Raw genomic sequence first — 20,038 nt, 5'->3', positions numbered from 1 at the left:
TGAAAATGGGATCTCTGTCACTTACAATAATCTTTGGGTTTCCATGTAGCTTTTGAATTGTTTCCATAAATGCAGTAGAAACTGTACTGGCTTTAAATGGATGTGATAATGCACAAAAGTGTGCATACTTGGTAAGTCTGTCAACTACCACCATGATGACACTCTTTCCCTCAGACTTGGGTAAACCTGTGATAAAATCCATTGATACCTCCTCCCAACGTTGGCTTGGAATGGATAAAGGTTGTAATAGACCCGGTGTCTTAATTGTTTCAACTTTATTTTGCTGGCAAACCAAACATTCTGCCACAAACTTTTGAATATCTGATTTAAGGCCATCCCAAAAAAATTCCTTCTTAACCCTGTGGTAAGTTTTTAAAAATCCTGAGTGCCCTCCTAAGGGAGAAGTGTGCAATTCCATAAGAATCTTTTGTTTTAGCTGGGAATTCTTACAGAGGTATAAGCGATCTTTGTACCATAACGAATCATTTTTCCAGCTAAATGTATCAGACGTACTGGAATCTTGTTGTAGCTTTCGAATAAGTGCCCACACTTCTTCGTCATTCTTCCATTCCTCCCTTGCTTCATTTATCCAATCTGGTTGGATGATAGAAATAGCGCACAACAATGCTTCCACATCCTCATCCTTCCTTGAGAGTGCATCTGCCACCACATTTTGCTTCCCCTTTTTGTAGATGATTTCAAAGTCATAACCCAACATCTTTGTGACCCACTTTTGTTGCTCTTCAGAGGATAATCTTTGTTCTAAAAAGTATTTAAGGCTATCATGATCTGTTTTTACCTTGAAGTGTCTTCCCATTAGGTAGGGTCGCCATTTCTTAAGTGCATGGAGTATTGCCAACATTTCCTTCTCATAAATAGCTTTTCTTAAAAACTTTCCCTTGATTGGACGACTTTCAAAAGCAATGGGTCTTTCATCTTGCATTAGAACAACACCAATTCCATTTCCTGAAGCATCACATTCCACAATAAAGGTTTTTGTGAAGTCTGGTGTAGCTAAGACCGGTGCTTGGCACATTGCCTCTTTAAGATGTTCAAAGGCCTTTGTTGCTTCCGGAGTCCATGAAAATGCATCTTTCTTCAATAATGTTGTTAGAGGTGCTGCTATTCTCCCATAATTCTTAACAAACTTGCGATAATACCCTGTCAACCCAAGAAATCCGCGCAAATGCTTTATGGATGTGGGAATTTTCCATTCCTTAATGGCTTTAATTTTGCTAGGGTCTACCTTAACTCCTTCATGAGATACAATATGACCCAAATATTCCACCTCCTGGACTCCAAAGAAACATTTGGATCTTTTGGCATATAATTGTTTCTCTTCCAATAGTTGTAGCACCCTGTCAACATGTTCAACATGATCCTTCCAAGACTTGCTGTAGATAAGTATATCATCAAAAAATACTAACACAAATTTTCTAAGGAATGGTTTGAAAATTGAATTCATCAAACCTTGAAATGTTGAAGGTGCATTGGTAAGGCCAAAAGGCATGACCAAAAATTCATAATGACCCTCATGAGTTCTAAATGCTGTTTTCGGAATGTCTTCAATCTTCATTCTGATTTGATGATATCCTGAACGAAGATCCAACTTGGTGAAGTAAATTGATCCATGCAATTCATCCAGTAATTCATCAATGACAGGAATGGGGAACTTATCTTTAATAGTGAGCTTGTTGAGCTCCCTATAATCCGGACACATGCGCCATGATCCATCCTTCTTGTGCACCAATACTACTGGAGCAGAGAAAGAACTTTGACTCGGTTGAATTATACCAGCCTCTAGCATTTCTGCAACCATACGTTCAATTTCACTTTTTTGGACATAGGGATATCTGTACGGCCTGATGTTTGGAGGAACACTTCCTGGAATCAGATGAATAGCATGATCATGATCACGCATAGGTGGGAGACCTTTGGGAGTCTCAAATACCTTGGAATGATTGTCCAGGACTTTTTGGAGATCTGGAGAAATAGATGATTCTAATGTGGAAACATCTAGCGAACATAATTGTGCAATTACACCCCTTTGCTCCTTTTTTAGAAGCTTTGTCATACCATTAGAGCTGATTATCTTTCCTGGTTTCCCTGCAATACCCCTTAATTCAACTTCCTTTCCTTCCACAGAAAATTTCATGAAAAGTTCTTGAAAATTAAAAGCTATTGTACCCAAGGATTGTAGCCATTGGACTCCTAGTACAACATCGGCACCTCCCATTGGAATGGAAAGCATTGGGCTAGTCAATACATATTCTCCCATGGATAGCTTGATATTATGGCACTTTCCAGAGCAATTTATTGTTCCTCCATTTGCAATCATCACTTGACACTCTGGTGCTGGATATAGGAAGCAATTCAATTCTTTTGCTACCCTACAATGAATAAAATTGTGGGTGCTTCCTGAATCAATCAACACTATTACCTTTTTCTTCTTGATTTGTCCTTCTATCTTGATGGTTTGAGGAGTGGTAATTCCCGCCAATGCATTACAAGATATGGTCGGATTTATTTGTTCTTCATCTAGGCTTTGTTCCTGGAATATATCCTCTTCTTTTGACCTTTCTTGCTCCTTTTCTTCTTCCTCTTCACAATCTATGTAGAATAATTTCTTCTCAGCACACTTATGACCTTTTGTGTATTTGCTATCACAATTGTAACAAAGCCCTTTTGCTCTTTTTTCTTCCAATTGTTGTGGTGTCAACCTTGTAGGTTGTGGAAGACTATGGGCAACAACACTTCCATCTTTATAGTTGTGAATGGTATGCTTCCTAGTTGCCATAATTTTGCTTTCCATTTTTCTTGCTAACCTGAATGCCTTCTCTAATGAATCAGGTTCCCAAAGGCGCACATCATGTTGGATATTATCCTTTAAAGACCCTATGAACACATCAATCCTATGCTCCTCTGGAATATCTTTTATCCTTATGTTCAATTTTTGGAACTCCTCAATGTGCTCCATTATTGAACCCTTTTGTTTGAGATTCATCAATTGGCTAAAAAAAGTGTTGCTTTTTGTATCCTCATAATGTGCTATCAATTCTTCCGTAAAAATTGCCCAAGTGATAAATTGTTTACGAGAACAAAGCCATTGATACCATACAAACTGATTTGGTTCCAAATATAAAGTTGCCATACGTACCTTTTGTGTGTTTTGCACATTATTGAGATCGAAGAATTGCTCCATCTGTAATATCCATGTGGCGGGATCCTTGCCATCAAACTTCCTCATATCGATTTTTGGAACATGGTGAGTCTTCGATCCAGCATTAGAGTCTATGGAATCATGATTAACATTTCTTTTGTTCTCATCATGAGTTTCCTTTACTACCTTTTCACCATTAGTGACCCTTTCTTGTAGCAACTTCTTCAATTCATCCATCTTATCATCCATGCCATCAATTTTAGCGTCCATGCCATTCACCTTAGCTTCCATGCCGTCCATCTTAGCTTCCATGCCATCCATCTTAGCTTCCATGCCCTTTATCTTAGATTCCACGCCATTTACCTTAGATTCCACGCCATTTATCTTAGATTCCACGCCACTTATCTTAGCTTCTGTTAGCTTTTGTGAGCGTGTTATTTGTTGCACTTGTTCTTGTAATTTTGATATATCATGTAGCATTTCTTCCTCTTCTTCATGAGTCATGCTAGAGCTTTCAGGATCCTTACTAGGTGTTTGCATTTTCTTTCCTCGGGGCATCAGTTACCGATAATAATGCTTTACTATGCCCTTTGAATTCTGTTAAACCAAGCTTACACAAAAATTTAAAAAAAAAACTACACACCTTTTTTCACTTTATAGAAGCCTGATATTGAATCTGATGTATCTCTGTAATTTCGGATCATCCAGTTCTGAAATTGCTAGCTGTAGTAGCCTTCTGCGTCCTCTTTCCAATGCCACAAGTCTGAGCCAAATTAGATTCTCCAAGGAAGAGTTATGTGAAATCTCCCACATTGACTTGCTTTTAGACTGGTTCAGTAGAGCGAACTTGTACGACGTGCCACGAGTCACTGTTTCAACCTTTGAATCTGAAACTCACCCAAAAGAAACTACAGTCCGTCCTCTTTTTGTACCTTTTTACGAAATTTCAATCCGATCCTCAGAGAGCGAGTTATGATGATTTTCCCTAGGTCACCTGTTTTGAATGTAATTCAGGAGTCTGCAAAAAGGCCAAATTCCTTAGATCATATCTCTGAAAATATCATGCTAAAAGCTCTGAAATTCGGACCCAAGGTTCAGCGCCAATTCTTCTCAAATGGGTTTTTTTGTCGACTTCTGAAACATCACAGAAAAAAAGTTATAGCGAAAATTCCACGATGACCTGTTTGGAGCAGCGAAACCCTAGAATCCAAAGCTCTGATACCAAATGTTATGAAACCAGCTCACAAAAAGATAGAAAAGAGAGATCCACGACTTAGAATTCAGCCTCTTCGAGGGGGCAACCTCCTTTACATTACATAAATGAACAATTCTTCGATGATACAAATGAAAATACCTCCTTTCTATATATAGGAGTCTAAGTGGTCCCAATACAATCAGAGCCTACATAACAATAATATTGTAGGGCACAACAATAACAATAGTGGGCTTCTATGTGGCACAATAGTAACAATATGGGCACTACATGGGTACATCAATATCAATAAGGGGTATAACTACAATAGTAATGGGGTAATCACTAGTATTATAGGGACCCAACAAATGCTCTCCTAATGCTACTAGTAGGACTCCCTTTCCTCTGACTGTCAGGTTTTGGCCTTCATCCTGGAAGATCTCCATGATCTTTTGCAATCTCTCCTTCTTCAGGGTCCATACAGGTCCAGTGACCGGCAACCCCGAGACCTCTGCAATTACATCATCAGTGACTGTTATATGTTTTCCCCTTACTGTGGAGTGATTTTCTTGTAAATTCTGCAAGAATTCTACTGCCATGGTCTCGTTGGATTCCTATATGTGATTAAGATAGACTAACCATCGTTCCCTTGCCAGGATTTCCCATGCAGCGTCAGAAACTATCAATACCTATGGTTCTCTTCGAATTGACCTTCCTCCCATGCTTTATCTCACTATAAAAACACAGAAACAACAATGGAACAGTGAGTTGTTCTAACTGTTAGAAACATAGAAAAAATAGTAAAATCACAAGGCTTGTTCAAATCTTCCTAGTTGTTGCAGACAGAAACATCTTAGGAACAACAAGGCATGAAAGTTGAAAAACGAGATACCATTAAGCCTTGCTATTCCTGAGTAAGAATTTGCTGAATAATAGCTTGACACATATATCAAGAAATTATGAAGTCAACCCCCCCCCCCCCCGTAATGTGATAGGCCATCCTCAGTCGTCGAATGAAGGAGCGACCGACCGGTCTGTTCTGGTACAGGGTCATAAAGGAACAACGTATGCAACGATGCCATGTTTAAAAAAGTAGCAGGTTACCGAAATCGAGATGTATAATAGGATCGCTTAATAAATAAGAAAATGATGTTACATGATGTGAGGCTGGGAGGATAGGACAACTGACATGCACAACGAGTTTAATGCGATCATTGTCTACTTTTTCCGTCATGATTGGTTATAATGGATTTTCATGCGTTTAATGGTTCGGGGAAGGGATATGCATAATCCTATTTGACAGATTACAAAGGTATAAGACCGAGAAGGGTATTAATGATGACTATTGGTGTATAAGAAATGTGACTTCAATACCATTAACAGAGCTCTGCTGCCGACAGGTGTCCATAACCTTGGCACAGTTGTTTGTTTAACCCATGGAACCATGATCCTTTGTGTATGCGTAGGAAGTTCTATTCAGTGTCAAAATGGAGGTCATTATGCTGGCTTCGTAACCAGTTAAATCATAATTCCATTCACCAGGAAGGAGTGAAAGGTGGATAGGTCGGCTCGTGATGAGATCTCATGTTCCAAGGACTCTTTATTTTTTATAATTTTCCTCTTGGACCATATACCTGGTGTGGTGGCCATAGTGGGAATGCCACTTCACTTTCTTCCTTATGATCATGGTAGGCTAGCTCTTGATGAGACCCCCTATCATGCATTTGAAAATTCAAAACATTCATCTTTTTTTTTTATATAACATGCTTTCCCATTTATACACAAAGGGTGGTTCGACCCTCCTTAAGAGTAGGAATGGTTGAAGAAGTCTTAACATCTCAATAGAAAAATATAAACCCTTTGTCCTTATTCCTTAATAATTATCAAAGAATATTATGGGAATTTAAAAAGAACCAGCATGATAAAGATGACCAATCATGTCAGTATTAGTAGGGTAGTGATAGCAAAAGTAATGAATAATTGTGTCCTTCCTTCATTCCCCATTATCAATTCACAAAAATTTCTTGTAAAAATAGAAAGTTTATATAATTCTTTGATTTTAATATGCTCCAGCTTTGTATCCATTGCATGAGTGTATAGTTGTGTTCCAAAAGGCCTGAAACAAGAGGAACAACTGGTATCTTTAGGCATAAGTAGAAGGAATACAAGAATGTTGTCATTTGAAAAAGGTAGGGAAAATGTATACAAGTGTTGTTCCTTTGAAAAAAGAACAACAAAAACCGAAAGTACCATTCCTTTGAAAAAGGAACAGCAAAAACCAAACATGCCGTTCCTTTAGAAAAGGAACAACAGAAAACCAAAACTGCCATTCTTTTGAAAAAGGAATAGCAGAAACACAAGTGCTAAAAAGTGTCGTTCCTTTGGAAAAAGAACAGAAAAAACGAAAATGTCATTCCTTTGGAAAAGGAACAACAAAAATAAAAAAGTGTCGTTCCTTTGGAAAAGGAACAACAGAAAACCCAAATTCCATTCTTTTGGAAAAGGAACAACAAAAGTCACAAGTGTTGTTCCTTTGGAAAAGGAACAACAAAAATCAAAAGTGTTGTTCCTTTAGAAAAGGAAAACACAATACTCAAATTCCATTCCTTTGGAGAAGGAACAACAAAATGAAATGAAGAAAGGATGGTTGAAACAAAAAGTGTTGTTCTTTTGAAAAAGGAACAACAAACAAAATTGTTGTCTCTTTGGAAAAAGGAACAATAGAGATGGAAAAAGTGCGCACAAATGCTGTCCCTTCAGAAAAGGAACAACAGAAAAAAATGCAAATACAGAAATATATACAGAACAAAGAAATTATGTACAAAGTATAAAAAAGGTGAATTAGTTAATGAATCACAGGTGAGGAAGATTTCTCTTCCTCTTGTAGAATTTGCATATCAGAGTCCTCGCGTAGTTGCTAACAGAAGGATTCCTGACTAAGCGGTTAACGATATAATTAGACTCGGTGGCCATTTAATTTAAAGGTATGTCCAGATCCATCAATAGTGACTAAAGTTAAGGTGCCATTATCATGTGCCTTTTGGATTTCATATGGCTCCAGCCAGCGAGTCTGAAGTTTCCCAGGAAAATCTTGAAACCTAGAATCATATAAGAGCGCTAGTCTCCTTCATGGAAGACTTTGTTTTTAATGCGAGCGTCATGCCATTTAGCTTGTTGTTGTTGGATTAATGCAGTATTTTGAAGGGAAGAGATCCTAATTTCATCTAACTCATTGATTTGTTGTAATCTATTAATCTGTGCCTCGTTTAGATCTAGGCCAACTTCTTGTGTTGTTCGCAGTGTTTGGATTTCAAATTCTATGGGGAAAATGGGTTTCTTTCCAAACACCAATTGGTATGGCGAATAGCCAGTAGTGCTTCTCCACGTTGTTCTGTAGGCCCACAAGGCTTCTGGTAGTCTTGCAGCCCAATCGCGTCTATGTGACGCAATGGTTTTTGTGAGGATTGCTTCTATTATTTTGTTGTTTCTTTCTACTTGACCGTTTGCTTGTGGGTGATATGGAGTAGTAATTTTATGCTGGATATGATAGTTTTTAACTGTTGCAGCAATCTTATTACCAACAAAATATGATCCCCCGTCTGTAATTATGTCTCTTGGAAGCCCATATCGCACAAATATATGAAGCATGAATTGTATGAAAAAATCCTCTGTAGCTCTCGGTAATGCTTCTGCTTCAACCCATTTGGTGACATATTTTGTTGCCACCAGAATATATGTTTTATTATTCAAGGATGGGTTGATTGGACCAACAAAATCAAGTGCCCATCGCTCGAATGGTTCAATAACCAGTTGTGGTTTCAGGGGCATTTCATCGGCCTGACTAGGGCGTCCTACTCTTTGACAACTGTCACAAGCTTGAACAAACTTCTTTGCGTCTTTGAAGATCGTAGGACAATAATACCCTCTTTGCAGTACCTTATGTCCAGTTCTCTTGTTGGCAAAGTGTCTGCCACATGGTCCGTCGTGACAATCTTTCAAAATATCAAAAATTTCTTCCTCCCGGACACATCTCCTGATGTGCATATCTGCTCTTGTATGGAATAGGTAGCTCCCAATTTACGAAAATTGTGCATCATGCTGTCCCTTTTATTGTGGTAGTGCTGGTTGTTGTAGTTTAGTTTTAGCCATTTAAGTTCGCTGATAATTGTATTATTTCTACACTAGAATCTTCTTTACTTTTAATATTTCAATGATACTCTTTGACTCTGTTACTCTTTGACCCTACTAATCTGTCTTTTACTTGTTTCACCTAACTGCCTTCAGATTTACTATGCTAACTTTCTAAAAAACTTTTTATAGTAAATATGTCATTTTCTCCCACCATTCTACCTCAGGTAATTTCACCTTTAACATTCTTCTGTAAATTTCATCTGCCTCAATATACTTTGCAAAGGTTGCCTTTGTGAAAAACAAGTGTTTGATTTCATGCTCTAAGAAGAACAAGTTTTCAAAAGTGTCATATAGTACTTTCCATGTTGGCAAGGCTTTGATACCTAAAGTGCTTGTTTGTTCCTTTGCCAATCTCCTTAGTCTGTCTCCATAATACAATTGTGTCATAAGTTTATCATTGATGACCATTGGACTTGGAAGACCTTTCTCCCTCAAAACCTGAAATTTAGCCATGAACTTGTTAATGGCTACCTACATGTTTTGACACTTTTCTTCCAAATTTAACATAAGGTTTCTTTTCAGAGAACATTTATGATTTCCAAGATAGCTTCTGTCTTTTCTTATATGTCAATCTCATGGAGCTCATATTTGTTTTTGCTGTTCAGCAAGTGGATGAGTCGATTGGCATCCGCAGGCATATCACCCAACTCTTCCCTTACCATTTGGATAACTTCAGTAGCTATCTTCACTAGTTATGTTTGATCAAATATAACTTGAAATGATGGCCAAATATCATTGACAGAGTCAATGATATTAGCCCAGAGCAACTCTTTGGTCTGTCCTAGTGGTTTTTGTAGTGTCAAATCTTTCTCTAGGACTTTGATTTTCTTAGCCATCCTTTGGGCCTTCTGTGTCTCTTCTCTTTGCTCAATTTGGGAAAGCTTATAGTTAGTTTCTAATCTAGCCACTTTATCCTTTAGTCTTTTAAGCTCTGTTGCCTAGATTGATATCTCCTCCATGGCTCTTACTAGCTATGTTGTTTACTATGTTGGTGTATTTTCTACTGTAATGGATTCAATTGTGATTGGCAGTGCCATGGCAGGTGGAGCTATAGGTGCCAATGATGCTGCCAATGTAGAAGGGACTGCAGTAGAAACAGTGGGAATGGCAGTCCTAGAAGTGGTGGCTAGGTCACTTTGTTTTGACTGAATCAAGGTGTCTAACTCCTTCTCTGTCTCTTTTAGTTGGTCATTTAGCTTTAGGACCAAGTCCATGAGCTCTTCATGTCCTTTTTGTGCCTCTAGGACTTCTTCTGTTTGTGGGTGATGCAAACGGGGAATCTTGAGCTACTTCTTTAGAGGAGCTATATCATCATTCTTCTTATTTATTAATTTTTGTGTGGCCTTTACATCTTTGGGATCGTGTCCCAAATCAATGACCGAGTCGTTTAAGTACTTGATTCTGCTATCTTTGGCCTGTGAAGAGGCATTCTCCAATTGGAACTGTGCTAGTATATTATTGAGGGAGTTTTTCAATTGGTGGGAAATGATGGATTTCCTAATCAAGGTGGAGTAAATAATCTCCCCTCTCTACTTTTGTAGCTCAATCTAGTCAATAGGATGAATGTCCTTTGCCAGTACTTCGAAGTCTATCTTTTTGAAGTCTATTGTTGTTCTTGGTTGTTGAGTAGTGGGTTTGATGAATATAATCTCCATTGTCCCCTCTTTGACATCAAAGGCCGACATAAGCCTTGTTTTATTGGTAGGAGTCATCTTCAAATACTGTGCATAAGTTTGGGCTTTCAGCCTCTCATTTTTGGCTTTTATTTCTTTGCAACATCTCTCGTTGATATCCTGGTCTTTGTTTGCTAGCATTCTGAAAGAGGATACCTCCACACTATGATGTCTTTCCAATATCTGAGTATGTGATGTGGGAGGTTCTAGGGTACCTCTAGAGGGAGTGGGATGCCTGTTCCCTTCTCTTTCTATGTTTGTGACCTTAATTGTTTCTTTTGTATATTCTTGTTCAGAGACAGGATTTACTCTTTGTCTTTTAGCCTGGCTAGTCTCTACATAGGCTTGTGATGTTGCTCTTCCTGAAGTAGTGGCCCCTTCCCTATTTCTTTTGAGGCTTTTCTCCTCATTTAGAGAAGTTTGTAAGACTGGGTGGGTACTCATGGTGGCCTCTTGTTTTTGGGAAAACTAGTGTCTTTTCAAATGACTAGCCCTCTAGGTTTGGCAGCTACCCTAGAAACAACAATTTAAAGCAATTCAATGATTTCTTTTATGCATAATAGATAAGAGAAAGATAATGGAACCAACCTGGAACTTCAGCTTAATTGCTTACTTGATCTATCTCCCCCTTAACAGAGCTTGCAACTCCTCCCCATACTTAACCCGCTTGGAGAGTACCTGCACTAGTACAAAAACAAAGAACCATCAAAGCGTCGTGATCTATTACAACACAAACATTACAGAATTAGATATATAATGAACAAATGATAACATTCACAATTGCACAATCATATGGACGAAAACTTGAAGAACTTTATTAATAGAAGGGAGAATTACAACCCAGTTGTCTGATCCAGCATCATCCTCCAGCTTCAATCCCTATTCACCTCATTAAATATCAAGATCACACCAACAATATAATTCTCTTTCCTCAATTACAAACTATCAACACTTCCTCACAATTCACAATATTCCAGCCTCTAGATCTCTTAGATGAGGGATCCATTTATAGATGTGTGCAAGGATGTGAGTCATCTCTGGGGTTTCATTAGTGTCATTCCACTTGTTACAATTGGTTGCACTTGGAGATTTCTTGGATCTCTTACTCATCCCTAGGTGAATTCAGAGAGTCACATCGAAGCGACAAGTGATGGATTACTGATGATGATACTAGAGTCACATTTAAGCTCTTTTCTTGGCTCGTAAAACTCAAATGAAAAGATCACGGAGTATTTTTCCCTTTTTGACTTGTTAAAGAGAATAAAAATGGGGGGTCTGCTTTCAACTCTTTTTCGACTCTTTAAACACAAAAATATTTCCAAGCTCTTGTCATTTTGAACTCAGTAAAGGCTACGAAATGGGATTTACCCAGTATACATTTACCCCTTTTTCGGGCTAGGATAAACTATTTATGCAAATGGTACTCCTTAGCTGAAATGGTCAAGCGGTTCTCTCAAGTATCATTTTCTACCTTTTTAGGCTCGAGAGACAAATTTACGAAAAGAGACCACGTGGAGTTTTCTTTTCCATGTCGTTTCCAAACTCTATAAACATGAAAAGGATACCAAGTTACACCTTTGTCAAACTTGTTGAAACATTATACGACATTGGATTTGTCACTATGATGGGTATGAGCTTCTCCTTCTAGATCTCGTTAAACTTACTAGATTAGATTTGTCCAAAGGATGAACTTACAATACGAGCACTTTCTATACTCTTCAATCTTGTGATAAAAAATAATTGGGGTACTTTCCAGAAATGGTGGGGTAAAATGGGAAATTTTATCAGTTGTGTCGGCAGCTCACTCTTGAACATGACACTTTTTGTTTCGTTTCAAATTGAGATATCCTCACTTCATCATTGACCTTCCTGGGTTGGTCCGTTCATTTTTCCTTCCATTTGATCTCTTCCACGTCATCATGACCACCGATCCTATGGATCCAAAAGCTGCCAAACTCTGAAGCTGTGCCACCGATATGTTCAAGAGTTAGTTCTTCTGCAGTTACACTTATCCCTAATTCTCTGTATCATCTTAAATCATTGCATCCCTTCATCTCATGTCAATGATGTTGGATACATCATGGCCCTCCTTCGACGTGGTCGCTTCCTGTTGACTTCAGCTCATTATCCAAGAAGCTAGCTGAGAGACTCTCTTCCAGTACCTTAGAGCTTGCATGCCTTAATGGCAAGTTCTTCACACTCGATGACAAGTTCACATCATTGGCTTTCGATCAAGCGATTTCACGGATGTTCAATTTCAGTTCCTTTATTCACATTTTGTGAAATTTGTTGCTGGTACCTTGAGAACCATTGTCATTATTGGTAGTATCTCTTGTGCTTGTTAACATTCCATATCATTGACTAGTAATCAAGTGACTTTCTAGCATGTTCAACATCAACACATCTATTCACATGTTAGAATTTGTACTTTGATCAAGTTGTGTTGGAGCTTAAGACCCTGGGCTCAGATTACACAAGTCCATGTTGTAAGGCGATGAGACATGATTATGTTGATATACATGTCTCTTTTAGATGGATGGATATGACCATACCATGAGTCGTTATATGTGATCCTTCTCGTTATTGGATGGTTGCAACCATACCTTGGCTTTGTTATGATCTTCTCTATTGGATGGCTGCACCCATGCCTTGGATCCATTTATATGATCATTCTCTAGATGGTTGCATCCATACCACAATTCATGTATCATTAACAAAGCTTTCAGTGATGTGTATGTATCTATGTTTTCTTGAAGGTTTTCTGATGATGGACTCTGGTTCCCCACACGTACTTGTAAATCATTTCACTCTCACTTTAGTTTGGTATTCAAGCTTTAGGGGGCATCTGTTACACAACATTGTTTCGTTGTCTCTGTACTCTCTATTCATGATCCTAGTGGACCTATATAGTGAGCCCTACATGCTTTCCCATCATGAAGAAAATCACAGTATGTCCCTCATCATGAGTAGAAAAATCCCCTTTTGCATCATTTCCCAAAAATCTTCCTTTTATGCTAGTTTACAAGACTGGCACTATTGACTGTGTCCTCCTTGTGTCAATTTGTGGAGATTAAAACCAACACTAGTGCCAATTAGAGTGAATGAGCCCTTTTTTAGTCACGCTAATCCTCTTTTGGCAAGTTTTTAAATATGGAGTTGAAGCTTCCAGCTCTAGAAGCTTCGTAACGGAAGTCTGGTAGATGGTTGCGCTGGATGGAGCCAAGGAAGTTAGTTTGGTCTCCTTTCCCTTATTAGGACGGAACAGACTCAAGAGATAAGACCTTCTCCCATGATGAGAGGAACCATCTCCCATCCATCCAAGCTATATAAACCTCTCTTTTTCCCAAACAACAGCTAGTTGGAGCTTTTGGATTTTGAATGATCAACAAGACATCTATAGCTTGTAGCTTTCTAGTGTATGTTTAAGGGAGAATAGTGTGTTTTGGTTTGGTTTGAGACTAGAGAGAAGAGGCCTTAAAACTTCCATAATTGGGGTTATCCATGAAATGCTAGTAGAAGTGTGGGAACCTAGATATGTCGGAGGAGACTAGCAACATCAAGGCATTGGTTGTAATCCCTTTCTAATTTATATGAATATGACTATCGATTGATTTCCTACATGAAGTGTTATTTTTCATCTTTATGGCTTAATGGTACTTGACCTATTAAGTAGGTTGAATGCAATTTGTATGTTATCACATTTGTTGTTTGCTGTTGTTTGCCTGTTTCAGGTATTTGAAGGAAGGAAATGAGAGATAGCTGGAGTAAGGAAGCATGATCATCACCAAGCAGAATAGCATACTGAGAGGTAGGCCCTGTTATTTGATTCTAGCTTAAGGATATTTTCCATAGATTGTTTGTTTTTTGCTAGCCCTCTCTCTCGGGCTAGAGGAATTGTTTGTGTTCACACTTATAATTTACCTACACCACACTCCACAAGGCATATGTTCTTCCTCTTTGCAACCCCATTTTGTTCAGGAGTATTGAACTATCCCATGGTCCTTGTAATATTTGATGAAGCCACTCTACTTGTATTCTACCCCTTGATCTGAGCAAAGAATTTTGATTAACTTCCTTGTTTGTTTTTCGACGATGCTTTTGAACACTTTAAAATATTCAGAAGTATGACCCTTCTTTCTAAGAGGATATACCCAGGTAAATTTTGTGCAATCATCAACAAATAATAAAAGATAATATGCACCTCCTAATGACCTTGTATTCATCAATCCACATATATCAGTGTGCACAAGCTCTAGTATATCTCTCTTCTTTCTAACTAGTCTTGTGGGAAAATCATCCCCATGCATCTTCTCAAGAGAACATACTTCACAATCAACATGAACATTTTTTAAAATGGGGAGACCATTGACCATACCTTTTTTTTGAAGTAGCATTAGGTTATGAAAATTGATATGACTGAATCTTTGATACTACAAATTCTCTGCAGTCATAACTATTGAAGTCAAGGCTTGGTGTGGTGTGCTCTTTACATTCATCTTGTAGAGACCTCCAACCCAAATACCTGATGTAATTGGCTTCATATGTTCCAGCAGGTCTTTAATAACACAATAAGACTTTAAAAATTATACCTTAAGGTTTTGATCTGTTATCATAGAGACTAAGATCAGATTCTTTTTAATTCCTCGTACATACATTACATTTTGAATACTCCTAATATTACCATCACGTAATACTACAAGAATATTTCCATACCCCTTAATCTGGTACCCTCTGTCATCACCAAGGTAGATATTAGCACCACTATTGGTTTCTTTAAAACTTTCAAGCCAATGTCTGTTACCTGTCATGTGAGTGGAAACTCTTAAATCCACAAACCAAGTTTTTGCTTCATCATCCTCAATAGAGAAAGAAGAATAAAATGTATACAACCTGAGATTTTGATTCTAATCTTCATCAGAAAGGTGCCCTACATGCTTCTTATGTCAATGTAATTTTTCATCAAGAATCTTCTTATGGAAATTCCTAGCAATGTGACCAGATTTACCACAGTAAAAATATTTGATTCCTGAATCATTTCTAGTCGAGGACATACCTTGAGGTGGCTTGCTCTGTGGTGTACCATCACATTTCTATCTCGTTCTTCATTTTCCAATGAAAGGCTTTTTCTTCGCCATTAATGCAAGATTTGAATTCTAGGGTTTCAGAGTCATCCACCTTTCTTCCTCTTGCATCAAGATCCCTATAAATTCTTCGAAATTGGGGGCTTTATCCCTTGCATTCAAGCCTGTAATAAACATCTAATAGTCACCAATCATACCATTCATGGTAATTGTGACGAGATCAATGTTCGATACTATCTCCCCTATATCAACCAGCTTGTTTCTCAACTCCTTGATCTGATAGATGAATGCAACAACTCATTTATTCTCCTCCATTTCGATGGACACGAGAATCTTGCTCTTTGGGAACAATAAACAATTTGTATTCTTTATCTCATACAAATCCTTGAGAGTTGTTCAGATTTCATTTGTTTATTTACACTCTCTAATGTGAGGGATAATGCAGTCTTTCACTAACAATTTCAACAACACTTTCACCTTGTCCTCCCTCTTCTCCCAATCTTGAATTGTTGCAGCAGTTCCACCTCCTGCTACAATTGGCTTCAATTCATCCCCATTTGCAATCGCCCATGCACTTTGCCCCTCAAGCAGGGTCTACAACTTGAATTTCCAATTAGAATAACTGGACCCATCGTGCTTGTTTTTCTGGTTCAAGTATGCCTCTACCATCTTATTATTCATCATGACAGACTGTTCTATGGATCCAGCACAAGATCCCCAGTCTTGAACAATTGAGATGCCTTCAATAAAAAAACACTAGTAAAATTCCAACACTTTCGGCCACCAAGTAATCAAAGCACCTTCTGAGGTGATTTGGTACTTATTGAGAAATACTAGTGATCTCAATATCGATCTCCAAACTAGAAAATTTAATCTCATTTAATATTTAAAAAAAAAAAAAAAATCGGCATTCTATTCAACCAAGATTGGGAATCAATTTCATATGCATGTATTTAAGAAAAATATGCAAATCTCACCTTTAACAAAAAAAACCCTTTATTACAGTACATACAACGTTGGATCTAATCATTGACAGTGGAAATGAGGGGTTCCACATTTCTCCAGAAGTAAGAGTCTCTCCAAAAGAAACTATCCATGAGAGTTTGGATATCTAAGGTAACCATCCTATCGGTGTTAAGAAACCACTAATGCAGAACTAGAAATTAAACCAGACATGAATTGAATGAAAACAAGCTAGGGATTGACAAAATATTTTTCACAACAATCTACAATGACATCTTCATCTAGGAAAAGGAATGGTCTACAACTTTCAACAATAATATAGTATGATTTGGCGTTGATGGACCTTCAAGTCAGCTATGGAGTATTGAAGAAGGTATGTTTTCATTGACTATTTTGTCATCTTTTCTTTAGAACTCGTAACATCTTTGCATCATGAAATAGGTAGATAATGGGAAATCATGACAAATCTATAAAGATTTATATGTAACTTGAAAAGGCTAATAATTTCCATTTCTTATGCAGGAAAAGGGAAAAACTAAATATTGCCGCTCCAAAGAAAAAGACAGGGCCAAGCTAATCGCTATCCCTTTGGCGGGGAACCATATGCAAACAAGACGATCTAAATTAAAACATCTCAACCAAGGAAAGGAAAAGGAGATATCGACTCGGCACAAGAAAACAACCAGATAACTGAGGATTAACAGCTTGGCGAATCCCTCAGGATCCTTTGATCCTGAAGGATCGCTGCTTAACTATTTTTTCATCCTTGATATCTCCGCTTCAACTGTTATAAGTAGTGGCAACACTCCTAGCTCGGGAGACTGTTAATTTTCATGTAACTTTGCTCTATATTTGAAACTTTGATCATCGACTCTCGTTGAGAAGTGATCCACTGTAACTCTGTCTTAATGCTTTAATATAAATCTGGTTGATGTTCTATCTGTGATTCTAGAATAACTTCAAGCGGTGTATCCCTGGAGGCTAAGAGCCCAGCCCTGGTGGAACACTTGATCCTGTATCATTATCTTTAGTTCATGTGTGGTTTGTATTATCAGCTTTAATTGGTAATCTGCTGTGTTTCATTATCTTATATCACAACTCTATTATATTTTTATATATCATTCTTTGCAATAGGAAAGTTGTATTGTGCATTCTGATCTTACAATGCATTGTTGTTCCTTTACAATCATTAATATAACATCACTGTTCTTTAAAGAATGCTATTGTTGTTAAATTGCAAAGTAACCGAGCTATAACCTTCTTAAGTCAATATTATTGTATTTGTCTATGGTTTATACTTCATACGATTGCTGTTCAATTGACATTGTTGTTCCATTTAGAATTGCGATTGTTATCCTTTCTAATTAGGATCAATACTTGCGGTATTAGACTCAGATCACTATTTTTCTTAACATCTTTGTGTGCTATGTGTATTATTTCTTTCGGTACTGTATATTCAGAATTGGCTCTAAGCATTGTTCTATGTTGCATTGGTAATTGGTTGCCGTTCCATTTCTATTTGCTGTCTAATTTACCCTTTGAGTAAAGATTGACATTTGATTGTTGTAGGATAAGATTACTATACTTGTTTCTGTAGATTAAGGTGTTGTTGTTCATCAGACTTAGTTGCTGTTACATTTTCTAGTTGCTGTTCCATTTCTTAATTGTTGTTCCATTTCCTGTTATTTACTTTACTGATTGCTTCAGTGTGTAGAACGATATAAAACTATAGTGGGCGTTGGCATTTGCTATGTAGTCCCCAGATTGATGATCTGTTCCTTGATTACTTTTAGTTATATCAGTTTCCAACGGGATGAGTTATTGTTACTAGGCCCTTGAATGATAAATTGCTTAGTTTTCTGAGTGCATGATTTAAGCTTCAAAGTCTTTTGCTGTAAGTAGATTTCCTTTCAAGCATCCATTTACTCTTGTATTTTCTTGAGCACTATACTACTAACATTACTCTGACAAATGAAAGCCTCAAACTGAGTACACTCTTTGAGATAACAAATTGTTATTGGATTGACAAGTTAATGTGAGGTAATTAGAGGCGAAAAAGACCCTTTTTTACGGCTCAACATTTTGGCATTGTTGCGGGGGCAGAGTGTAGCCATTTGTTTATTTTTCGGAGTAGTGTAAGAACCTGTTAGGAAAGAACTAGGTTTTAAAAACGAAAGGTAAGAACCTACATAAGGAGTATGTAATAGCTGTGCTCCCCTACCTGCTTTCCTACATATTTGTTATTGTTTTGTTTGGGTAGAACCTAACAGTTGATTTGTGTGCATGACTAAGCAGAAAAAGCCAGAAAAGAAACCCAAACCTCTACCCAAGCTTGATAAAGCTAAGGGGCCAGTGACCCTTGGCCGATCAAGCTTTGTAGATGAAATCCTTAAGAAAGCAGAATCTAAGCCTGTAGTAGGACCTAGAAAAATTACTTCTAGACAGCCTACTAGTTCCCTTCAGGCCACATGATCACCATCTGTAGCCTTTGCTAAGGTGCATAGTCAAACCGAAGAGCAAGATTTTCAAGAAATTGAGAATTCTAGCCCAAAATCATTACAAGAAGGGAACCTTAGAAATCTCTGGGAAGGAAGGGAGAAACAGGAGAAGCGAAAGAACCAAAATCTCCTCTTAGGGTAATTCAACCATTAGGCAGCCCAGATAAGGGAAGTGCTACAAAAATCCTTTATAACGAAATTCAAGAACTTGAATCACCTCAGACATTAGTCACTCTCATCATCCTAGACAAAGGAAGTACTGTCAAGGCCATCCCCATTGGAGCGATTCCCCCTCGACAACCTAGGAATACCCTCCTAGATATCCCAGAAGGCTATTGGCACATATTTGACCAAATGGCCCAGAATTAGCCTAACATCGAAACCTCTACACTATAATACTCCATCGTGGATACTGCAGCCAATGCACCTATGGAAGCAATTACCCTCCAGCATATCCCTACATTCCATGGCCTTACATCAGAAGATCTGGATGCATTCTTGTTTGAATTCAATGTGCTATGTAGAGGATATGATTATACCATTGATCCCCACAGACTGAAATTATTTCCTTCTACATTAAAAGGAGCTACTTTAAGACGGTTTATGGGATTAGGTGGTGGTGTTATAAATAATTGGGATCAAGTGAAAGAGCCTTTTCTAAAAAAAATCAAGACTATTGCAGGTCTCGAGAGTTAAAAGATGAAATATTTCAAATGATAGCTAAACCAAATGAAACATTAGAAGAGTATGTTGAACGATTCCAGTATAATCTTCAAAGATCTCCTTATGCATCATTACCCTTACCTGATAATGTATTAAAAACAACATTAATTAGGGGACTGAAGGAACAATGGATTGAGACATTAAACATTATGGGGAAAGGAGACATTTATCAAGAAAATTTTGCTAACATTATTGATTTATGTACCAGGAGTTCGAGAGGCAGCACAAGACTAAAACTAGTAGAGCATGATCGATTTGTAAGAGATAATACAATTTCGGTAGAAGAAGTAACTCATGCAGAAATTGGAAATTTATTAGAAATTTTAAAACTGACATATTGGGGACGTTGACAACACAACTTGATATTATGCAGGCTAAACAAAAGCAAGCAGAAGAAGAACAAAATTTGGCAATATTCTATCCCAGATGCAGAAAGAAACGTAGCCATAAGGAATGTCCATTAGATGCAGTTCAAGTTTGCGCCATTTGTACAAAAGACCACTCTACGGAGAGATTCCCTTCACTTCCTGGATTGAAAGCAGTATACAAGGAAGCAA

Source organism: Pinus tabuliformis, chromosome 7, assembly GCF_031772625.1.
Source record: "Pinus tabuliformis cultivar Carrire ecotype Pingquan chromosome 7, CPIR1, whole genome shotgun sequence".
In the NCBI taxonomy this organism is placed as follows: Eukaryota; Viridiplantae; Streptophyta; class Pinopsida; order Pinales; family Pinaceae; genus Pinus; species Pinus tabuliformis.
This window is presented reverse-complemented; position numbering follows the sequence as displayed.